We start from the raw sequence: 17,915 nt of genomic DNA, 5'->3' as shown, positions 1-17,915 counted from the left end.
TAGCAGTGTAAAACCAGAGGGAAGGCAGCTAGTCATCACCACTCACCGCCAACTCTTGGGCTACCATTTTACCAACGAATAGTGGGATTGATTGTAACGTTATAACGCCCCCACGACTGAAGGGGCGAGCATGTTTGGTGGGACGGGGATTCAAACCCGTGACCTTCGGATTACGAGTCGAGTGCCTTATCTACCTGGTCATGCCGGGTCTTAAATGTGTAGTTATAACCACGAATGCAAGCAGATTAATACACGCAACTATTTCAGTTCCTCGATTTTAATTCGTACTGCAGCTTTATACTACGTAAATAAAATCTCCCGCAGAGAAACTTGAAAAAAAAGAGTTTCGCGTGTTTTATCTTACACATTGTACGCCTTCTTTTACTGTTCAAATGTCGACATAAGGCAATCCGTATTACCTATCAATACACACGAAAAAACGTACTGTTTTAGGTTGGATCAAAATCTCTTAATTTTGTCTTTCCAGAAAAACCAAAAACGAAAGAGTATAGCCAAAGAGTGTGGGACTAGTCACCAGTGCTAGATTAAAAATGTCACGAAAGTAATTACTTGCACCTTGCGCAAGGCAGCCAGTCTTTACATTAACTGTCAACAAAACTTCTGCTATTGTGATGTAGTATTCAAATTAACTCTGTGTATGAGGATCCATATATAAATAAAGCAGATATATAATATATTCCGGTAAAGCAATAGAGACCCACACAACATTTTACCTGTAACATTTTGTGCGTATTGCTTTAAAAATATAATTTAATATTACTAACCAGGGTTAAGAAAAAACTGGGAAGCTTAAAAAAAACTATAAAGCTCCTGGACCAGACAAAATTTCCTCAAGGGTATTGAAAAAGGTTAAATACTGGATATGTGAGCCACTTACTACTATTTTTTTTGTCAGTACTTGAATAATGGGCAGGTACCAGAGGATTGAAAGTTAGCTAATGCCACTCCTCATTTCAAGAAGTGTGATAAAAATTGTCCCAGTAATTATAGATCCATTAGTTTTACATCAAATGTGGGAAATGTTTAGGAAATTATTTTGAAAGGTGCTTTGGGAAGTCGTTTAGCAATATTTAGAATTTTATTGGAGGGTCAAGATGGTTTGTCTTTCAAATCTTTTGACATTTTTTGAAAAGGTTTCTGCTTATGTAGATGAGGGCAAGGTTATAGATTTGGTGTATCCGGAGTTTCAGAAAGCATTTGACAAGGTTCCATGTAAAAGGCTTGTAAAACATATTGCCTCTATAGTTGTGGAGTTAGTATATTGTATGGAAGAGTGGTTGGATAGAATAAAGCGGATGGCTGTTACGAATGGAGTTCACTCAAACTGGATTAATGTCACAAATGATGTACCGCAGGGCTTAGTCTTAGGGCCTTTCCTTTTTTTGACTTACATCAACGACAGAGATGAAGTAATAGTCAATAAACTACTTAAGTTTTCAGATGATATTAAGGTCTTGGATTATGCAAGCTGTGAAGAGGATGCTATTGATTCACTAAATTATCTAAATCCTTTTGTAAAACCAATCTGTCATTTATTTGCCCATGATAAATGCAAGATAATGCGTGTGGATTAACATAATTTGGGTTATGAATTGAAATAATCTTAATATTGTCATGCAACAAATAAATATTGATGTAATAGTCGATTAGTCTGTAAAGTCACTGAAGCAGTATGCTGTTGCTAGTGGTAGGGCAAATAGAAATTTAGGTTGTATCTACAGAAATATTGAACACAAGTCTATATATTTTATAATTTCATTGTACATGCCACTGGTTAGGCTACATTTGTAATATTATGTTCACTCTTGTGTTCTTTACGTTAGAAAAGACAGAACTGTTAGAAAAGGTTTATAGAAGGGTTGTAACGTGAAGAGAGGTTGAAATCTCTCAAACTGTTTTCTCTTCGAAAGAGAAAAGTTTGTGCGGATTTGATTGAGGTGTTTCAGATTGTAAAAGGAACTGATGCATTATATATGTATATTTTCATTTTTAACAGTGATAATAGTAGGACTAGGGATGCAAGTATAAATTTTGACAGAGTAAGAATAATCTTCAGTTAAAACATTTTTACTTTTTTTAACAAGTGGTTGGTCTTTGAAGTGAGTTGCTTTCCGATGTTGTAGAGACAGCAAAGTTAAGTGAGTTTAAGAGAAAAGCTTGATAACTACACGAATGATAAGGGCTAGCTTTAAGTTTTTTTTAAGTTAATTTGGTTTAGAGTGTAGAATAGCTAAGATGGACCAGTAAGCCCCATGTTGTCCCAAAGGTTTATGTTATAAAGTCGCTTTGTTTGTAATCTTTCTAACTCGTGCAATTCTCATTAATTTATTTTATATCGCAAACACTTTTGCTTTTATTTGAAATGTTATCTTTGAGTTATATTTTAAATTTTACTTTCACACACTATCACAAGAGCTTCAGTACTGTAAAGTGTTTTGCATATCTCATCTACTCATCTTGATCTTAAAGCGCCTAACTTATTTCAGTTGACATTGTGTTGAATGAGTATATAATCATTGAAAGGATAATCATAACAAACTTACTTTTATTTTGTAGTCGTTTCAGTTTTCATAAACCAGATAGTTAGTCTATCACCAAGCAAACACAATATATTGGAAATGTTAACTAGTCAGCAAGTTGGAAATGTACGAGAAATATGCATACCGCACTTCGGTTGTTTTTGTGTATCGACCAATATTTAATACATAAATTAGAATAAAATAAAAGTTATTTCTTTGTAATTTTGCTTTACATGGATGGATGACTTTAAAATGGCTGTGAAAGTGTTGGAAATTAGAACATTTATAAAGTAACGGGTCTCAGAATTCTTCTGCGTGGTATTAAATTACCTATGAAAGTTTAACTGTAATCATAGGTCGAAAAGTTAATAATTTGACCATTCGGGAAACAAAATTTTTATCATAAGTATATGTATGTATCTATGTTAGAATATTTTCTAAAAAACAAAAATAAAACAATAAAACGCCACACAAATTAAACGTTTTAACGCGGGTGAACACCTTATCGCATATAAACGCTTCTTTAGAGTCTGAAAATTCGGTCACAGCATACAGGGTTGGAGTATACTAGTTAGTTTCGATAACTGGTTAGAACCCTTTATGCACCTTTACACTAGTATAATTTGTATACTGGGCTACTATTTAGTGCCTTAACACTATAATTGGGTCTGGAATTCCAACTTCTGGGGGTAAGTTTATATTATTTACCCCCCAGTAGTAGCACCTTATTATTATTGCTTCTTTTTTTTTTCTTTTTTACTTTGGAGAACAGTTACTTTTCCACAATTTTCTACATGGAATAAGAGGTCATAATAACATTGGACGTTATGGATCTCTCTATCCTAATTTCTATTTCTTTTGATGATTTTATTATTATTATTATTCATGAATGTTTTCATGTGAGACTGGCGAATAGAGGTTAAGACTGACAAACAGTGTATTCCTACTACAATGTGGGTCCTACTTTTTCAGTCACCTCCAAAACATAGGTAACATTTTATATCCCACGTTATATCCAGTACCCTGGGGATCCTTTTCATTTGTGCAGCGTTTCTGATTTTTGTTTAAGTTTGAGTTTGTTTATTAGAATATATTATTAGCCAGATATTTGGATTTGGTGTATTTAACGCAGTACTTCCTATTGATTTTGTTTCATTTAACTGTTGAGTATCAATATTCTCTATATATGGAAGAATATATGTACTTCGAAGGTTTACTGAGCTCGTAAATTGTACTGTATTGTTTCTAGCATGCTTGTAAACTTTTATTGTCGTGTATGCGCCCTTACACTGCTATAAACCAAGTTTCGATACCTGTGGTGGGCGGAGCACAGATAACCCATTGTATAGCTTTGTGCTTAATTCCAAGTAATCAAAAAATGAATAATCAATAGTATACAGGACCATCTTTTGTAGTGTTAAAGATTTTAAGTTATCGGGAACAACAAGGTTGCGCCCTCAGATCAAGCATCAACCACGAGGATTTCATTCTGAATCTGACTCGTGTTTATGTTTTTCATCAACTGCCATGATGTGAAAGCTCGTCCTTAAAGATATTAAGTTACTTTGTATCCAAACCACCATGTTCCATATTTCAGTTACGTGATTTAAATTTGACTTTAATGAAATATATTGTTGTATCTTCATTGTTATACACAACGGTTACATTTTGTAGGCCCGGCATGGCCAAGCGTGTTAAGGCGTGCGACTCGTAATCTGAAGGTCGCGGGTTCGCATCCCCGTCGCGCCAAACATGCTCGCCCTTTCAGCCGTGGGGGCGTTATAATGTGACGGTCAATCCCACTATTTGTTGGCAAAAGAGTAGCCCAAGAGTTGGCGGTGGTGGTGATGACTAGCTGCCTTCCCTCTAATCGTACAATGCTAAATTAGGGACGACTAGCACAGATAGCCCTCGAGTAGCTTTGTGCAAAATTAAAAAAAAACAAACATCTTGACTGGTACTTGAAAGTTACAGCGATGACTTGAAACGTTGTGTCTCTCAGCTTGTTTCTTTTTAGCTGCTATTTTAAGATGTCGAATATCTCAGTTTTGTTTACTGGTTAATAAACAAGTCTTTTTCTGTTTCAAAAGTTCCTTTATGGTACCCTTGAGGCTTATAACACTAAAGTTTGAGGTTCGATCCATTCGGTACGTACACCGAAAATAGCTCATAGTTCAGTTTTGTTCTCAAATAAACAAACAGTTAACAAAAATATTTTCGAATTTACAATTTATAGTTAGCGCGTAAAAGTAGTTTTTAATTGTTAATAATAATAGAAGTGAATTTTCACTCTTTCCAATGTGTAAAAAATCAGTCCTTGTTGTGTAATAATGGGACGAGTGAATTTTCAGTTGTCGCTAATGTTTAATATCATAGCCCTTTTCTCGTGTAATAATTTTAAATAATTTTTTAGTAACAGGGAATAATACTGTGCTTCTCGTGGATTATAAAGAGCATGTCAAACAATCAACATATATAGATGAGTTCAAACATAGTACTTGAAACTAATTTATTGTTTATAGTGAAAAAAATGTATAGAACACACACTCCATGCTACAGTACCAGAGCTAATGTGGGCAACTTGATTAAAAATTAAAATATTAATATAATCAAGTCAATTGAAACGCTTTTTTGTACGAGTTTTTTTCAAATAAATTTGTTTTTTATGATGCCTCATCACATTACATTCTAAAGGCGACAGCCATATTTCAGCAACTCTCATCTCATGTAAGTTTTGTTTGCTTCTCTTATAGCAAAACTACAGCTACACTGCATTATATGTTTTTCCACCGGACAGAAACGAGCTTCGGATTTTAATGTTGTGAGTCAGTAAACATATCGCTGTAATACCGAGAGACCTCATGTGAATACACGCAATGTAATTTTGTTATTAAAGTCGTATGTGTTGGATAATCAAGTTTACCGTCATAAACTCTAGTGTTGGACTTAAATGCTCGAAAATCATACGAGTTTTGACGTTATGGAAAGAGTACATTTTTTTTGACACGACAGAGAAGTACAACATTACCTTTCTCAGTCTCTCACTTTAGTCCTTTCCGTATTTTTAAGACTCCTGGTTTTTATTATAGTTTGTATCATACCTTGTACGTTTGGGATAACTAACATGTATTTGTTATCAGCAAAAAAATGAAGTTTAAAAATTACTTACGAACCATTAATAAAAAGTTAAATAAACCTCTGTTTTGTAGCTAATGTATAAATACATCGTCGAGAAAGTAAATTATGGATTTAAGAGATAATGTCATCGTCAAAGAAGATTAGACAAATGCCTAACAACGACAATTATTAGTGCAGCAACATATCCACTCACACAAGTATAGGGACGAAAGAATGGAAATATTAAAAGGATAAAACTATTGATTAACATTGGCTTTGTTTATACACCATTGTTTAAAATTAATTGTTCGTTACAAATAGATTTATTATAGTAAAGTACTGCATTGTTTTAGGGATAATGCTCTTCACTGAATGGTAATAATTCAAATGATATCAGCCTCTAACTTTTCCTATCAATATAACGCCTATAACAAATTTACTGATATCAAGTATAAATATACCAATGAAATGGTTCCTGCCAGGTCAGCTAGAATAATGATTTTCTTTGAAGTACAATTGTATTATGCCCGGCATAGCCAGATGGTTAAGGCACTTGACTCGTAATTTGCGGGTTCGAATCCCCCGTCACACCAAACATTCTCGCCATTTCAGTCATGGGGGCATTATAATGTAACGGTCAATCCCACTATTCATTGGTAAAAGAGCAGCCCAAGAGTTGGTGGTGGGTGATGATGACTAGATGCCTTCCATCTAGTCTTACGCTGCTAAATTAGGGACGGCTAGCACAGATAGCCCTCGAGTAGCTTTGTGCGAAATTCCCAAACAAGCAAACCGATATAGAATATCTAAAAGTTTTAAAGCTATTTTACAATCTAATAGGTTTATTTTATTGATGTTGATTGTTTTGTTTGCTTTTTAGATTTTGCGCAAACCTACTCGAGGGCTATCTGCGCTAGCCGCCCCTAATTTAGCAGTGTAAGACTAGAGGGAAGGCAGCTAGTCATCATCACCCCAACTTTTGGGCTACTCTTTTACCAACGAATAGTGGGATTGACCGTCACCTTATAACGTCCCCACGACTGAAAAGGTGAGCATGTTTGGTGCAACTGGGATGCGAACCCGCGACTCTCAGGTTACGAGTCGCAAGCCTTAACCCACCTAGCCACGCCGGGCCATATTGATGTTGAAGTGTCTAACAAAACAGCTACTTACTCTCAGATTTGGGGAAAAAAACCCATCGAAAGTTATAGTCGTTTTTATAATATAGAGCAAATGTTAAATGTTGTTAAAATCATTTTATAAAGATGTCTGGAATCGGTACTTAGATCGAGGATGTTAATAGGAAACCTTGAGTGTACACACAGTGCTACATTGCGTTATTTGAAATGTTTAAATGAACACAAAACGAGTGTGTTGAAGGATGAATCTAGTGCTTACGCACAGTGTTACATTGTATTATTCAATATGATTCTTTCGAGAACATATTGAAAACTTTAGCTTATTTTAATCGTTTTGTTGATAGACCTATTTGACTTGAATGTGACTTAGCCCAGAATTTTGGAACTTTCATAACCTTCTGCATATTAGAAACGTTGCTGAGGGGGTAATTTATCATATTTCTGTATTTAATGAAAAGTTCGAAATCTACCGTTTGTACTTTCAAATTTGATAAAAGTAATTTAAGGTAACAAGGTATGAATTCAAAATGTATGTAAAATATTTAATAGGTGTCCATTGTTTCATAAAAAAATCTAAGTTTCTACTTTCTAGAAAATACTTGCATTTTCATATATTATGCGTGGAGAGAGAAAATAAATATAAAGTCCTTTACTAATTCTTGCTGTTATGGAGTCGCAGTTGGTGTGTTTTCAACGCTAATGTATTTAATTTTCATATTTTTCTATTACACTAATAATGAACACAATCAACGTACTTACTTGCGCGTGCATATTTGATGTTGTCTGAAATTACATTAGTTCTAGTTCTAGATAAGCGTGATCTGTCTTTAAGTTTGTTTTATTGTTCATATTTTTTCAAAGTTATGCAATGGTTACATGCGCTAACCGTTTTTAATTTTGAAGTAATACAGTAAAAGGAAAGCAGCTAGGGAAGCTCTCACTACCAATCCTTTTGTTGCTCTAATCGAATAATGGGATTTGATTGACACTCTTTTAACTCACCAATTTCCCATTCGTTCCTCGTACATATAGCGATTAGCTTTACATGCGTAAAGATATGATTCGTAGAACAAGACATGTTTCTTTAAATCTTTCTTTTTCTCCAGTAAAGCATGTTCATGATAAATTTATTAAAATTAAATATAAAATATATAACACCACTGTGCAAAGCGTCTTTCTTGAAAAAAAAAGAAAAACAAAGCATAATTTCCTTAATATGTAAATTTGATCATATACAAATCACTTAAGCAATAAGTTATTTGGATTTATTATGGATCGACAAGTTGTTAAAAATTAAGTACCCACTTTGTAGTAAAAATTATTATGTATATGTTTTATTCAGTATGAACTTAGCCCATTTGAAACATTTATTATAAATTGTAATTAAAGACGCTATTTAAAAGCTTAATTTTTTTAAAAAATGTGATTGTAACCAATAGGCTGCTATGTTCCAATTGTTAATCCGAGGGCTTATAATTCGTGTTCTATTGAGTAAAATAGCGATCCACACGTTGTTGTCATTAAAAGGGTGACTGAAGGTCCAATCCCACTACTTTAGTCCAAAAGTTGGCGGTGAGTGCTGATGGCTATCTGCTTTCTATTTAGCCTATCAGTTCAAAATTAGAGAGCCTTTGTGTAGCTTAGCGTGGAAATTCTAAATACAAATTAGCATATACTATATTCACATCTAAAGTAAACATTATTTGGTTTTAAAATTCCCACGCAAAACTACACAAAGGCTCCCTAATTTTGAACTGATAAGTTAAACAACCGTACCTATCGCAGGTACCTAAACCCGTATCTGATTTTAACACTACGCTGTCAAAATACTTAGAACATTTTTTAGGGCTGTTCTAAATGTGATAAGTACGGTTATCTCACTGTGCAGTTTTGCACAACAACAAATCAATAAACAAAGAAATATTGTTTACCTAAACCTAGTCTCCTGCTAGTACAGCGCTATGCCTACGGTTTGACAACGCTAAAATGAGGGATTCGATTTCCCTCTGTGGGCTAAGCAGATAGCCCGATGTGGCTTAGCTATAAGAAAAAAACACATACATACCTAAACCTACATTACATTTTTAGCGCCCTCTTGACCATTAACACAATTCTTCAAACCTTACCCGAAGAGCTTACAAAACATGTTTCCAGTATTTCATACACCCGGACCAAAATTTTTATTCAAAACAATAGTTTTGTTTTTCTTACTCGCTGCTGTTTCTCAAATATTTAGTTCTCGTTTAAAATTGACCTGATTCATTAATTTAACATTTCTCCAGTCTGTAAAGTGAGATGTTATCGATACATATTCTTCTAAAGCCGATTCATTCACTATACAAATGTTTACATCGTTGCTACTTCTTTGGTATTAAATTTTATGTTTATGCTTTTGTACAATATAAACCAAATCATAGAAACAAAGAATTTCTTTGCAAGTGTCATATATATTAACTTGTTCTCTTTTATCTTTTACACCAGTGAAAATTATTTCCTGACTATTCTAGTCCTGTAAGTAGTGATGTGATTCAATGCGACACTCAATCCCACTATTCGTTGGTAAAGAGTAGCCCAAGAGTTGGTGGTGAGTAATTTTTATTAGCTACCTTCCCTCTAGTCTATCATTTTCAAATTAGGCTAGTGCAGATAGCCAGTCAAGATTTGTACAGAATTCGACAAACAGAGAGAGATAAATATTTAACATGTATCGCGAAAAGTTAGACGTATAACCTACATGAAATACATGTATATTTGTTATTTTACCTATTCTGGTTGAAATACATCGAACATATGACAAGCAAACCATGACTTTAACTTTATCATTTGCTTGTAACCTGTACATAGTGACAAATTTAATTTATTGGTATAGTTATTACATAACCTTTCCCAATTTTTAATAAAGTTAAATTTATGGCGGAACAGTTTAACGTTGTTTGTTTCTTTTAAATGTCTAATGTGCAAACAAGTGACGTTTATTTATTCCATTGTCATTATCTTCCATTATTCACAACTGTATTTTTTTCTTTAATATAAACTAATCCGGTTTCATAATCTCAAGGTCTCAATAAAATTAAGTATATAATGGTTTGTTTGTTTAAGTTTCACACAAAGCTACACGAGGGCTATCTGCTCTACCCATCCCTTATTTTGCAGTGTAAGATTAGAGGAAAGGCAACTAGTCATTACTATCCACCGCCAACTCTTGGGTTATTCTTTTACCAACGAATAGTGGAATTGATCAAACATTATAACGCACTCTCTGCTGAAAGGGGGCGCATGTTTGGTGTGATGGGTATTCGAAGCCGCGACCTTTGGATTACGAATCGAGTGCCTTAACCACCTGACTGTGCTGGACCAAAGTATAGAAAACAAATATTACTAAAGGTAAAAAGTATCAATCCTTCACTTATGTTTGAAACCTTAAATAAGTTCCAAGTGTATAAATGTAAAATAAAAGGAAATCAGACATGATAAAATGAATATATATAACTTGTAAATAATATTAACACCATGAAACACAGACAAGACCATTGCTTTAATACACATGAAAACATTTTCTAATAATTAATAAGCAAAATTAACAACACAAAAATTAATACTTACGAATAGGTGTTTTATCATAAAGTATTACTTATAAAAGCATTTTTTCTCGTATATCTCCTTATAGTTTGCTGTAAACAAATGCACATGGGCAGGTGTTTGTTTGATTGAAGAACACTAACTTTCTCGAGACTCAGTGCTAGATATTAATTATTCATGATTCAATGACACTGAAACTCTGTCAATTGAATATGTTTCTAAAATTAACAAGAATATGAAAATCGTTCAAAAATGGCTTTTTTAAGCTGTTAACACTTTCTAACGTTAGGAAAGTATATGCTTGTAGTATATACTATTTTGAGGATTTCCAATATGATACTTAGCAAAATGTTTTCGTAATCTGAAATTATTAGTTTTGTCAACGTATAGACTTCCACAATCAGTTCATTCAAGAACGTAAGTCACATTATAAATATTATAATTAAAATGACTATCAATATTAAATATAAGTTCACCTCTAGTAATTATAACAGCATTACTATTACACTGACTCTCCGGTGGATCAGCAGTGAGTAAGAATTTATGAAGCTGAAAATCCGGGTTTGATAACCCATTGAGCAGCTTTACGTTTAGCAACAAACTATTTTACAGTAATTAGTATTATACATCGAACAATTTTTCCTATTACAGAGAAATATACCTGTCTATATGATTGCTCTTTATTTCTTGTAATTGTAATTAAATTAGAATTCTTTATAAAGTTGAAAGTTGTCTCCTATCCCAGATTGTTTCAAAAGTTGAAGAAAACAGCTTTTAATGTACTTTAAATAGGATAATAAGGCTGCTAATAAATGTAAATAACGTGTGTTCTAACTAGCGTAATAATATCTTTATTATTTGAATTTTTTTGCGATCTTTGCTCCTTGATTTGCTCATGATAATTGACTATAAATTCTTTAAATTCTTCGAAACATTTATATCTCAATTCAGAGTCTAATACAAAGAAGTATATAAAATGTGAGCTAAACAAAAAGATTACTTAATTTTTCAGGTTTGGGATCATTACCAAAACTATAAATACCTATGTTAACTTGTCGGGTTATAAAATAAGTCATTACAAATTCAAAAGTTACCCTTTCTAATATTTAATAAAGTCAAGAGTTTTCATTGTACTCGATAAATTTAAAACTCTCTCTTATTTTAACTTGAAACATGTGTGCCATAATCACTATTACAAATTTAAAAAGTTAATCAAAGATAGTTTCGTCGAAATGTTTAAATAGTCTACCCATTTACTATTAAATTTAGAGTTTAAACCCACTATTAATGTTGGGAGAAACTAATTCCAAAGACTTTCCAAAACGTTGGTGGTATATTTCATTTTGGGGACTAAAAACTAAAATAGTTAATTACAATATGAGACGAACCGTATAAAATAATTTCATTATTAAATATTTCTATACATACCGATTTTTTTGTTATTGTTATTAAACAATAACCAAATTGAAAACAGAAGTAGACCGATATAATATCAAAATATATATAGTCTCCCGCTGTTACAGCGGTAAGTCTACGGATTTACAATGCTAAATTCAGCGGTTCGATCCCCCTCAGTGGGCTCACTATATAGCCCGATGTGGCTTTACTATAAGAAAACATACACTCACCAAAATATAATAAAGGAAAATTTGTTTTTATATTCTGTGGCAAATGTTGAATAAATTTCGCGTTGGCTCTAATATTATTTACTTCTTTACACACAAAAGATTCAAAGTAGTATCTAAAAGATTAGTTAAAGGTTAAGTGGTTTTATTTATACCAATACTACTAGTTGGCACGAATTTCTAGGATATTTGGAAGACATGGTTACTCAGTTCAATTTCTTTTCAAATAATCATTTAGGTATTTATACTTGTAGCCCGGGTTGGCCAGGTGGGTTAAGGAGTTCGACTCGTAATCTGACGGTCGCGGGTTTGAATCCCCGTCGCCCCAAACATATTAGCCCTTTTAGGCGTGAGGGCGTTATAATGTGACGGTCAATTCTACTATTTGTTGGTAAGAGTAGCTCAAGAGTTGACGGTGGATGTTGATAATTAGTTGCCTTACCTCTAGTATTACACTGCTAAATTAGGGACGGTTAGTGCAGATAGCCTTTGAGTAACTTTGCGCGAAATTCAAAAAACAAACGCTTTATATTTGTGTAACAAGTTTCAAAACAGTTTTGACTTAGACGATATTGTACTTCTTTTTCATTGAAGACATCTATAGAGTGAATTGTGAAAATAATTAGTTTTCCTTTTACTTTATTAATATGACAGTCCTTATCGGCATTAACTATTTTTATTCAATTAGTTTTGCTTAAATCTTTTAAAACTATATTACTGTAATATCCTAATTCATAACAACCATAACATTATATTAATCACTTTTTTGAAATGTTCTGTCATAATTTTTCGATTTTTAGGGCATTTTTCACTTCTCTAGAATTATACTTAACCTTTTATAAATTAAACTTCAGCAGGTACCCCGATGCAATAAGAAAAAACAACAACAACATACACACACATAAATTAAACTTTTGTTAATCATATATGTAAAATTTTATTTTTACTCTATCCGTTCAATACGTTACATTTTGGTGTCAGCAAGTTTTGAACATCAGTTGAAAAATGATTAGATGTTTGCATCACTAAACGTTGGTCTACTGTTAAATGGTCACCCAGTGCCACAGCGGAATGAGTGCGGACTTACAACGGAAGAAACCGTGTTGTGATACACAGATAACTCTTTGTATAGTTTTGTGATTAACTACGATAAAACTATTGTTAAATGATTTAGAGTAAGGCGAATAATTATGGAACCTAGATCTTCGATTAGGAGCCTTCGAAATTTATTTTATTTTGATCTCAATAACACCAAATTGATTAAAACTTTTCTTCCAAATTAAAATAACTAGAAATAACACTGCACAACACTGTTGGGTGTTCCTTATAGATTTTTGGCTTCTGATCACAAAAATCACATCCATATTTGCCCATCACGTACCGTTTCATCGAAATATTCAGTTTTGTTATGTTTTTTCTTATATTTGTGTCCAAAATGTTTCGTTTCTCTAAGAGACCTATGAACAATATTTCGTGCAGTCTGGGCATGTCCAGGCATGAAATCAGGCCAGGTTGGAAGCTGTTCTGTGGAAGTATGCAGCCCGGACATGCCTGGGCAGGCCGGAGCCAGCTTGACACTGTATCAGCAGGTTATAAAAGTGGCTTTCATACACAGATGCTGCTCATTGGATTAATATAAACCTTATAGTGTGTACGTATTGTTTCAGAATATAGCATTGCCTCAGTAGCACTGTAACAAGTAAGTTAGATGTTATAGACGTTTCACAGGACGATTGTTGTGAGTCAATATGTCTCGTCAATGTCGTAACAGCCGCGATATATTCTACTATATTTGTGGCGAGTATACGCTTGTTCATCAGAGACGCTCAATGACTGCTCTTGTGAAGAAAGCATATCATCTGTACTTCGGCTGGAAAATTGGTGATCAAGACCAGGAATGGGGACCTCATATTTGTTGTGCGACATCTGCTGTCTGTCTGAAAGCTTGGCTCAGAGGCACTCGAAAGACAATGCCGTTTGCTGTCCCGATGATATGGCGAGAACAGAAAGACCATGTGACGGATTGTTACTTCTGTTTGACTAATGTGTCTGGTTTGTTTGCCAAAAACAAGAAGTCAATTGAATACCCTAATCTGCCTTCAGCAATGAGACCCGTGCCACATGACGACAGTCTTCCAATTCCGAAACCACCAGAAGAATGAACTTTAGACGAACCAGATGAAGAAACTGCAATGCAAGGAACTAGCAATGACATTGATCCGGATTTTGAACCGTGCTCCTCAGGCGATCCACATCTCATAACACAGTCAGAATTAAACGATCTGGTCAGAGATTTTGGTCTATCAAAAGCAAATGCCGAATTGCTGGGTTCGAGACTGCAGGAATGGTGTTTGCTGTCACCAGGTACGAAAATTTATGTTTTTCGAAGCCGCCAAGATGATATAACCGAATTATTTGCAAAAGTTGACAGTCTCTGTTTTTGTGTTGACATCGAAGGATTGTTCTCTGCCTTGGGTTGTGACCATGACCCGCAAGTGTGGCGTCTCTTTATTGATTCATCAATGTTAAGCCTCAAAACTGTTTTGTTAAACAATGACAACGTTCACCCTTCAATACCTGTCGGCTATGCAGCACACATGAAAGAAACCTACGAGAACATGAAAATGTTGCTGAAGCACATCCAGTACAACAAGTACAGCTAGAATATCTGTGGAGATCTGAAAGTTGTTGCTCTGTTACTGGGACTGCAGCTCGGCTATACAAAGTACTGTTGTTTCATCTGTGAATGGGACAGTCGTGCCAAAGAGTCATATTATTCTAGATAGAGCTGGCCACTCCATAAAAAGTTAGTTCCAGGACAGAAAAATGTGGCACATAAACCGCTTGTCGACCCGGCAAAGATTTCTTTGCCTCCTCTTCACATAAAATTGGGACTTATGAAGAATTTCGTGAAAGCAATGAACAAAGAAGGGAAAGGTTTTTGTTATTTAAGACAAATGTTCCCAAGAATAACTGAGGCCAAGATCAAAGAAGGCATTTTTGTTGGCCCTCAGATCAGACATATTATGAGTGACAAGCAGTTCGAAGATCTGTTAGTTGGGCCGGAAAAGATTGCCTGGAAAGCCTTCAAAGACGTTGTTAACAATTTTCTTGGCAATTACAGAGCTCCACATTACATTCATCTGGTAGACAAACTTCTCAAAGCATACAAAACAATGAAGTGCAACATGTCACTCAAGATTCACTTCCTCCACTCACACTTGGACTTTTTCCTCCGTGAATCTCGGTGCTGTCAGTGACGAACACGGTAAAAGGTTTCACCAGGACGTTGCAACAATTGAAAAACGATATTAGGGCAACTGGAATCCGTCAATGCTTGCTAACTACTGTTGGACACTGGAACATGATGCAACGGACATTGAATACAAACGAAAATCAGGGGCAAAACACTTTTAATTATGTTGAACTTAATAGCGTATTAAAAACATAAACGCAATTAAATACGTTATTGCCGGTAAACAGTTAACTGTCTATTTCTCAGAGTTCCTACGTGATGAAGCAAAACCAAAACTATATTTGTGCATACCCACCATGTACCTGTCACAATAAGCAAAAACTTTTCAGGAAGCAAAACTTTTCATAAAATTGTTGTGCAGTGTAATTTAATGAATGGGTATTTTGGTATTCAAAAGAAAAGTATAAGCAGAATGGTCCTTTGCCTGCAATTCCTACTATCTTATAGATTGAAGTTCATGCTAATTAGCTGGCTTAAGAAGAAATTGTTGAAATTAGCGAATCACAAAATAGAAAAAACAAGCTACTTGAGACAAGTTTACTGTTTTTTTTTAGATTAATTTTTCAAAGATGTTTCTTGAATTATTTAGTTTACATTAGGTATAATCTCGGGACTTCAAAATATATTTACAACCCAGAACAACAAAAAAAGAAAGATGTAGAAAAAGAAGAGAGAAATGTTTTTTGTTGATTAATGTGCGAATTGCACATCAACAAAGCTTTCAAAGTAGTTGGAAAATGGATGTTTCTTTTAAAAACTATTATATTATTACTTACGCAAAAGTAGTGTAATGCGAAGGTTTGGTCGGTTGAAATTTTCTTAGTTTTAATCTCAATGACATTTTGTGATGCTTATTTCATTTTCATTGTATGCAAACGCATTATTTATAAATAAAAAGGAGAGAAGAAAGATTGCTTAAGGTTATAAGAGGCTGTTTTTAAGTATATATAGTGGAATAGTTTTACGTGTGTTTTCTTATAACAAAACCACATCGGGCTATCTGCTGAGTCTACCGAAGGGAACTGAACTCCTGATTTTAGCGTCGTAAATCTGCAAACTTAACGCTGTACCAGCGGGGGACAAGTAGTTATAATAGTAAAACATAATTTATTTGACATTGATGTAAGATTGTCATAAATGTAGGTAAAAATACATTGACCACAAAAAAAAGGAATATGATTTCACTTCATGTTCCATATCATTATACTTTTGAGACATAAATAGATAAGATAAGCGCTTCATTAACACATTTAAGAAATTAATACTTGTATTTTAAGCATCTTCTTAATACCATGCTAAATCTGTTTCTATTGTCATTTTTATTCTTATTGCAGTTGCACTGATCATCTTAAAATAATTACAATATGAAAGATAAATCTTACGTAGTTAATGTTTTTATACTGTGTTTACGTATATATATATATATACACATATTTCTGTGGAAAAGACATTTGTTGAAGGGTTTTCAAACGCGATAACTTAAACATATATAAATATAGAAACTTCATATTATGAAACCTAAAGCAGTTGCACGTAAATCTCCTGAATTTCGCGAAACAATAGGCAAGCTGCATTAAATTAACTCAACAGTTTCAAGTTTAAAATCCAGCAGTTAAAAAGACAGTGACTCGGGTACTTAGTAATTAGAATTAATTACTATTTCTTCTTTTTAAATGCTGTTGTTTTGTTCAGCTTTCTAAGTAAGATATTCAGATAAATTCACTATGGAAGTTGCATTCGGAAGTGTTATTATTACGTGCTGTTAAAGCTGTGCGGCAAATCATATCATTCCCGTGTAATCTCTCTTTCTCTTTCATCCATACAATCATGCTATTTAAATCGATATCGAAGTTTTCTTTCAAAGGAAATGTAATTTTAAACATCCTAAGGAAATACAGTTGAAATTCTTTACATTATACGTAGAGAATGTAAACACAATATATGGTTAAGTCTATAATTATTCCTGAGAAAATAGTAGAATACGTGTTTTTAATGTTGTTCCATATCATTTCCATATTTGTTCGTTGCATAAATAATAAGTGATCAACATTACTTGCATCTGCGTGTGTACTTTACGTTGCTGAAATTACCATTGCTTGTTTTCTCGACTGAATATTATCATGTGTAGATATTTAGTACGTTTTAAATGTATATAAAATAAATATAGAATTTTTTGAAAGAAAAAGAAAATATCTATGTGAAATTCAAATTTATTTCGAACTGCTTTATCGGACATATCTATCACTAGATATGTTTAAATGAGAATGAACAATCGCTATAAAAATAATGTAGATTTACAGCTTGAAAATTCCTTGAGAATCTAAATAAAGCTAATCTGAGTCATTCGAATGAATGTATATCTTATATTATTTCTGCAAACAGCTTGAACGCTTAAAGGACTGACGAAATCATTGATTAAGAGTTAGTTTCAGAATTAGTATTCAAATAGCATTTGATTGGCATATATAGAAAAAAAGGAACTTTTTACTGCAAATTTTAGTTATTGGGGTTAACAAAAAAGAGACCTAGTTTGGTGAAGATTCTGCTGTGTGTAAGAGATATTATTTAAATTAATCATACGAATAACAGTTGCAATCTTGGATAAATTATATGATGGTTTCTAGTTGAAAATACGTGTTATCATAATAATTTCTTCCCT

General features: G+C 33.5%; 1 protein-coding gene across 1 annotated transcript in view; it reads left to right on the top strand.

Moving 5' to 3' along the window:
• Positions 1 to 17,915, top strand: part of LOC143222556 (uncharacterized) — a 191,643-nt gene that overhangs the window by 10,429 nt on the left and 163,299 nt on the right. The window lies entirely within an intron of this gene.

This window comes from Tachypleus tridentatus, chromosome 8 (assembly GCF_004210375.1).
Source record: "Tachypleus tridentatus isolate NWPU-2018 chromosome 8, ASM421037v1, whole genome shotgun sequence".
NCBI classification, from domain to species: Eukaryota; Metazoa; Arthropoda; class Merostomata; order Xiphosura; family Limulidae; genus Tachypleus; species Tachypleus tridentatus.
The sequence above is the reverse complement of the archived record's forward strand: the minus strand, read 5'-3'. Positions and strand labels throughout refer to the sequence as shown.